Here is a 7445-nt window from a genome sequence, read left to right on the forward strand (position 1 = left end):
AGCCACTCGTTCCTTCCTCCTTTCTTTCTCAGTGACTCCACTATCCTTCATACGGAATCTGTCAAACCAGAATCCTTTCAACTGTGAATTATTAATTGGCATTTAAACAAAAATACCTCAATACACTGACCCCAATCCGGAGACATTTTTTTCTATCCCTTCTCTCTCTTTTTAACCCGACTGATGGAACGAACGCAAAGAAAACCAAATGAAATTCATACTTGAGATGAACTTTCTTGTTGACCTTCATCACGTATGCCTTCCCTTCTGTTTCTCTTTCGTATTTTAGCGTCTCTCACTGCTGAATACTGTCTACCAAAGCAAAAACTGCAGTTAAAATGGGAAAAACACAACATAAAAAACAACCTTGCTTTTCTTTTTCTCATGTGACTGGTGTCATGAGACCACAAACCACCTGACTGCACCTAACAACTGTCACAGGAAACAAATTACACTGGATTACACAGATATGCTCTCTCTCTCTCTCTCTCTCTCTCTCTCTCTCTCTCTGTCTCTCTCTCTCTCTCTCACCTATGCATGGAAATATCTGCGCAAAATCTACACCTGCAAAATCTCTTCAGCTTTAATTCTGCCTTTACTCAGACTTGCATTAGAGAAAGAGAGAGCTTAGCTGCACACGCAAACACGAACACAAGGTGCTCTGATCAATATCGCTCTCTATCTGGAGTAATCAATTCTCATTCTAATCCGTTCAATATCTCCGCCAACGCTGTATTCTAATCATCAATAGCGAAATCGATGAAATCGCTCGTTAATCCTGAATTAACATTGATCCAGCTTCCACCGTTATCACAATTACAGCACGGTCTCATCATCTGGCAGTAAATCCACACAGCCTGCTCTGCACAAGCTCCGCTCTCTCTCATGTATTGGAGAAAAGGTCACACTAACTGAAGAGCCATACTCAGCTACTCCTGGAGAACAACCGACAAAGCTTTAACACTAAAAGCCAACACATTTCTGCCGCAGCTCCAGGCATTATGTTCTCAGGATGAGAGGCGATTAAAAGCAAATCAGTTTTAAAAGTCGACATTTAATTGATGCTGGAGTGTTCCTGTGCTGCTGCATGTTTTTGTTTAATTGCTCTAAGTGGTGTCCTTGTTGTTTTCTGGTTTTATTTGTGGCGATGTTTCCCGTCTCCGAGTCCTCATATGCATCCATCTGGTTTGTGCTTGTGCTACTTAAATGACTTCAATGTGACTTTGCTCATCAAATAATGAGAACACAAGACGTATTCATGAATTACGCTGTCACAAAGTTTGTTTGTTTCTGGGCCCAAACATGAAAAGCATTTTCCAGCTTACTGACTTTAGCTTTAATGTGATTCATTTTCTTTGTCCTTTTCGGGGTTACAGAGATTGGGTTCAATCCCAGCATGCAGGAAGTTAGGAAAAACACCTTAAAAAGATAAAAATCATAGATAGAAAATAATTCCGTTGATGCCATTGTGCACACTATTGTTGGAAAGATGGCGTAACATCTAACATACGTATTGAAAGATCAAGACATACTGAGTGGTTTACAGTGAAAATAGGATGTTTGCCAAACTTAGTGAACTAGAAATTACTTAAAATGTTGTCAAAAATGGACTAAAAGACAATTTTTAGATTAATAATCAGCACTAATGGTCTGACTGCATTGATTAATTAAAACCTTTGTTTGAAGACGTGGCTAAAATAGCTTCTCCAGATCATGTGCTCCAACTTTCACATCAATGGAATGTGGAGTGCTGGCGAACTAAGTGAAAACACATGAGCACCAGAAAAAGAAACATACAAACTCCATGCTTAGAGGCCTAGGAAACTAAACCCCGGACATTATACTGCCAGGAAACTGTGTCAACAACAGTGAACACCTGTGCTGCCTCAGTCCTCCTCACACGCACCGATACCCAGGAAATCATCCCCCCATCCAGCGTACCGCTCTTTAAATGCAAACAAATCAGCCACTGTCTTTTTTTCCCCTCAAGAGGGCAAGTAAAGAGATTAGAGGTCAAAAACACTAATTACAGACTCTGTCATTTAATCTGGTTGAGGCAAGAGATTAGAGTTATAATCCCATCACACTGCCACAGGAAATTATAAATCAGTGTAACATCTACCTGGCTTCCCAGTGTATTGGCTTGAATAAAGAAGAGGATGGGGAGATGAAGATGAAAAGCTGAGAGAGCTCAGAGGACAGACAGAGGCTGAGGTTTAACCAGTTGTCTGTTATCCTCACTCTGCTTTCTATCGAACCCGTGGACCCTGGGTCCGGGGGAAAGTGAAACAAAACATTGCAGAGGCAGAAGGGAAGAAACGACTCAATTCTCCCTCAGCACCCGCCTTTTCTTTACTGCTGTTCCCCCTCTTTCTCTCTCCCTCCTCCCCTCTCTCCCTCTCTCTGGGAGGTAATGTGAATCTTAAGGTAACAGAAGCCAGTCATGGTGGACATGCTTATCCAGACAGACTAGACTGTGTTTGTGTGTGTGTGTGTGTGTGTGCGTAGATTGAATCCTGCATCCCTGGGGAGCCTAACAACCTCTCCATCTCTCTGACTGGCCCTCTCAGAGAAAGAGTGAGAGAGAGAGAGAGTAGGAAAAACAGAGAGAGGAAGAGATTTGGAAAGAATTAGGAAGAAAGAGCAGAAAGAAGAAAAAAGAGAGCTGAGCCGTCGTGGCTGCAGCGAAGCACAACAGCTCCCTCTGTCGTCGCCTAGAAAAGGACCGCTCTCATTCATTCTCCTTCTATCTCCTCTTTGAATTCTGCCTCATCTTCAACATCTCCCTCTGTTTCTCTCTCCAGCCTCTCTTTCACAGTTTCAAAGAAGCAACTTTACAATGCCACAATTTATGAGAATGGAGCAGCTGGCGCCTAATTAAATATAAATACAACGATTACAGTGTAATAAATTAATCCCTCTATCTCGCTGCCTCCCTGGTGAGCTGTGTCAGTAGTGTTTGCAGTCAGTTGCTTTTAAAGTCATTCCAGTTGGCGAGGCTTTTTCCCCCTTCTTTTTCTTCAAAATTCAATCCTCCACATTTCAAGAATGTAGAAAATTCAACACAACTTTGGCCATAAAATCTATAAAAGTGGCTCACAGCCAGTCAAAGCCAGCTTTACAAGTATAAACCACAAGCCAGAAGCATATCAACGTGTTATGTATAAACCATAACCCTGACATGCATATGCTCTTGTCTGCAAAGGCAGTCAATGTAAAGAATATGACAAGAGTAAAAGATGGAGCATAGAGAAATGTCTACAACTAAAATCAATATGTAGTCCCCCGGTCCTTTATAACCAGATGGGTAGACTCTTCTACTTATTCTATACTCCTCATAAACACAGTGCTATCTTCAACCTTGATTAGAGTGTGCAACTTAAGTTGAATACATCATTCATTGGCCTAGTTGTGTCTTTTCAAACATAGCTGAAGGATAATACATGTTCGCAGGTTTAATTATATGTCTACAAACTATAAGCAATACAGCCATGAAGCACATTATTTTCCACTGCCAGGCCCTGCAACTGCTTAGACAGGTACAACAAATGTGACGACGTTTCTGTGACACATTCTGTGCGATTTTCTTGGCTGAACATCAGTGAAATATCTGATACCTCACCCACCCCGCTTTCATCTGTCATCCAAGCCAGGTTTCTGTATATCGCTCACCCTAAATAGCACAAAGATGTACCAGTACAAGGGGATTCTGTGTTCCTGTCCTGCTTTTATAGTATACAATCACTTTCCCAGACACAAAACCACACACTTTGTGGGAAGTGAAAAGGGAGCTGTAGATGTTCCTGAGATGGCCAAGTGAAGACAAGCAGTTTCTGTCTGCAGGTCTCGTTTCAGCTCAGACAGCAGTGGCTCTCAAAGAGTGAGATGAAAAACACTGCTGATAGAAGTCACGCTGCCCTCCTCTGCTCCCCCCGCCTCCTCCTCATATTCTGATAGGAGTCATGCTCTTTTTCGCCTCAGCTGTGCTCCTCCGATCGCCTGCCCGCTTTGCGTCTCTGCTTCCCTTCATTTCCTCTCGGGGTCCTCTTTCTTTTCTCTTGATTCTCTCCTTTGTCCTCTATCCAAACTGAATTACTATACCACTGAAATGCTGCAGCTATAATTAATCAGTGAAATTAAGCAAACATCCTGAAGCATAAATTGGGCAGTATTGTGTTGCTATTTTATAAAAATCCCTTAGTGGAACCACAGTGAGAAGGCTCTGATGTTGAGCTTAGTCGAACATGAGAAGCTGCAATTCAGCATGAGAGAAATTAGGGACATTCTTTTCTTGTGATGTGTCCTTTGATTGGCCACTGAACCACAAAGTAAACTCACAGATGCAACAAAGAAAAGAGGGGAATTCTGTGTTTTTTCTCTTAAATGTTGACTGTTCTGTGGGCTAATTAGCAAAATGCAGGGGGCGAATATCCACAGCACAGTGCTGTCTGAAAAGTATCCACATAATAAGGAAATGTGGACAAAAGACCACAGCATCACTGTTCCAACACTGGAAACTAAAACGGAGTTAAAAGAGCTTTCTGTCTGTGGTGTAACACAAGAAGTTACAAACCCTTTTCTGTTAAACAAACAAGAGCTATTACCTCTGACGATCCTCTCTGTGCATATTTCTATTCTATTTCTTTTTTTTAAAGGAACTGCAAGAAACAGCACTGCAAAGCAGCCAAGCCTGGCTGGTAAGAACCCCCAGTCGAATAAAATACAACAACAGCAAATGATTTTCTCAATGGCTCCCACAAGACTGAACAGGGAGAGAGTCAGGGAGAGCGGGGTGAGGAGAGATGGGAGAAGGAGAGGAAAGAGGAGTGGGAGAGACGAAATGGGGAGGAGAGGAAGAGGAGGTGGGAGAGAGGGGAGACATTTCATAGAGCAACAGTGTGGGAGACAGAGGAGAGAGAGGTGGAGAGTGAGAGAGATTATTGCCTGCTTGAGAGCAGCAATCTTGAGCTGTGCCATGAATACCAAAGACTGTACAGCCCTACAGTCTACGCCTCTCTCTCTCTCCCCTCTCTCTCACTCTCTGCTCCCCCATTGAAAACGCAGCGGAATTGCAGTTGCCCAAATTATACACCGATATCTCACTTACTCTCCCTTGAAAACGACTCAGCAGCAGCAGCAGCAGCTCAGTACTCCATGCATCCATAATTATACATATCAGACGGACACACACACACACACACACACACACACACACACACACACACACACACTCAACCAGCAAGGACACGTTTTTCTGTAGATGTATGTGCAACAATTAAAAAATGATCTAATGTGGCCCTACAGGGACGATGAGCCAAACGCGCGGACCTAATTGAGTGCAGAATGTGCCTGAATGACCCTACGGGCAAGTGATCTGTATGCAATTTTTATGCAGTTTCACCAGCGCTGGCGCACACGGAAAGGGCAAGGACGCAGCTCCGGTTGAAGTATTCAAATGGACTGAATACTAAACCGTATGGAGTCTTTAGGGATTCACATTTCAAGATCTTAATTTCATAAAGCAATAATGAGCCCTGCAAGGAGAAACGGCTGGGAAATAAAGAGAATAATAAAAGGAAGAGGGTGACGTTAAACTGTAAAAATACTCTTTATGGACTGAACAGGACGCTTTCTTGGAGAAAAAAGGCCAAATATAGTTGTCACAAAAGTAACCACCGTTCCTCTCTTTTGAATCGCTGAAGTGGTTGCTCCCCTTTAACAATGATGCGATTTGACCGTGAAGCATACACACACATCATGTTGACGGGGATCCAAAGAAAAGTTGTGCGTCGCCGTTACGCGGAGGCGCCGGGAGGCACCGAGACAGCGAAAGAGAGCCTACACCGAGATTAGCCTCTGTACGTGGCCAGACACACACGCTGATACACACTGTCGGACGCGCACGCAAATTGCTCGCTCGCAGACCCGCACTCTCACACACCAAAAGAGCGCAAAATAAATATACAGACGCCGATACACACTGCGCTGGAAATATGAAAACAGTCTGTGTTTTGTGAAAACCGCACAAGTCCAACCGTCATCCAGTGGCCCGAAGAAAGTGAGCACTGTTACAGCCGGCAGCACAACAAATACACTCAGATTCTGGGACCATCGCTAATGCGCAAAGGCTCTGTGGGGTTCTCGTGGCTTATTCCTTATTTGCTCAAACATAAAGAAGTCCGACATCCTCTCATAGTGACCTTTTTATATATGCATTGTCTGTGTGACAGCCCTGTGTTTGGATTAATCCAGAAGCGAACCAGAATCTCCCCAGCATCCCGGGAACCGCAACATTTCACTTCGCCTGTTTTACGCTCATTAAAAAGCCTCTGCAGAAAGAGACGCACAAGATAGCGAGAGGAGAGAGAAGCAGACTGGTGGGAAAATCAGTTGAATGGGACAGTGTTGTGGAACCAACGACAGAATCCCAGTCCTTTAACTCGAGCGGTCCTTACCTTGGAAGTGAGAAACTCCGTGCGCAGCCCGTCTCTCCAAGGAAATTCCCCCAATACATACAAGCCAGCCGAAAACGATCACTTCTCTCAACAAGTATTGCTTTTTTTTTTATCAGATGTCCAACACATCCACTGATTGAAACCCCAGTTTTTGTATTTCAGTGGCTTGGAGATGAGGTGGTAAAAAAACAAACCCCAAAATGTTCTTTTTATCCTGCTGGTGCGCAGAGGGGGAAAAAAACCCAACCAAACCAACCAAGCGGGTTAAAAGATGAATAAAAAAGGTGACAGACAGCAGTGGTGCGTCTTGATAAGGTTCCGAGATTGAAGTAATGAAGTGGAGTGATGATGGTGGTGAGGAGGAGGTGGTGGGTGTCGGGAGAGAAAAGAGGGAAATCACCGTAGCATCCCTCCCTCCTTCGGGTATCAAATCCGGTACCGTCAGCGCCGTTTATCCGTCCTCTCTCCAAGAGCCTCGGAAGCGGTGTGAGGGAAACTGAACGAGCGCGCAGCAGCAGCAGCAGCAGCAGCGAGGACAGAGAGAGGGAGAGAGAGGGAGGGAGGGAGAGGGAGAGAGAGGGAGAGGGAGGGAGGGAGAGGGAGAGAGAGGGAGGGAGGGAGATATGTCGCTGCCGATGGAGGGCGTTGGAAACTAGAGTAATCCTCTCTCTCTTCTGACTTTCTCTTCTCTCTGTATTTCGTGCTTTTTATAGATATCATAGCCTATAATACTTTGTTATTAAGACAATATTTAAATAGCCTGTCCTGAGACTGTAATAGGTTGTAGCACCACAGATGATAAATAAAACTATTATGTTGAATAAGATCTCAGAAGATCCACTTCTGACTTCCATGGATGTGATAGAACATTTATAGGCTTCAGAGAACCACATTTATTTATTAATGACTTGTACTGAAGATGTCTTGTATATAAGGCAGAAGCGTTTACATCACATAATGTCCCATTATTGTGACACTGTTCACTGCTTC

At 43.8% G+C, this 7445-nt stretch overlaps 1 protein-coding gene across 1 annotated transcript in view; it reads right to left on the reverse strand.

Moving 5' to 3' along the window:
• The window catches only part of cdh11 (cadherin 11, type 2, OB-cadherin (osteoblast)), an 87068-nt gene extending 80142 nt beyond the window's left edge, over positions 1–6926 (reverse strand). Inside the window, exon 1 of the mRNA XM_059359291.1 lies at positions 6456–6926. The gene's annotated coding sequence lies outside the window, so the exon portion shown is untranslated. The remainder of the gene's footprint in view (positions 1–6455) is intronic.
• Positions 6927–7445: the final 519 nt, after the last annotated feature.

Source organism: Centropristis striata, chromosome 20 (genome assembly GCF_030273125.1).
Source record: "Centropristis striata isolate RG_2023a ecotype Rhode Island chromosome 20, C.striata_1.0, whole genome shotgun sequence".
Lineage (NCBI taxonomy): Eukaryota > Metazoa > Chordata > Actinopteri > Perciformes > Serranidae > Centropristis > Centropristis striata.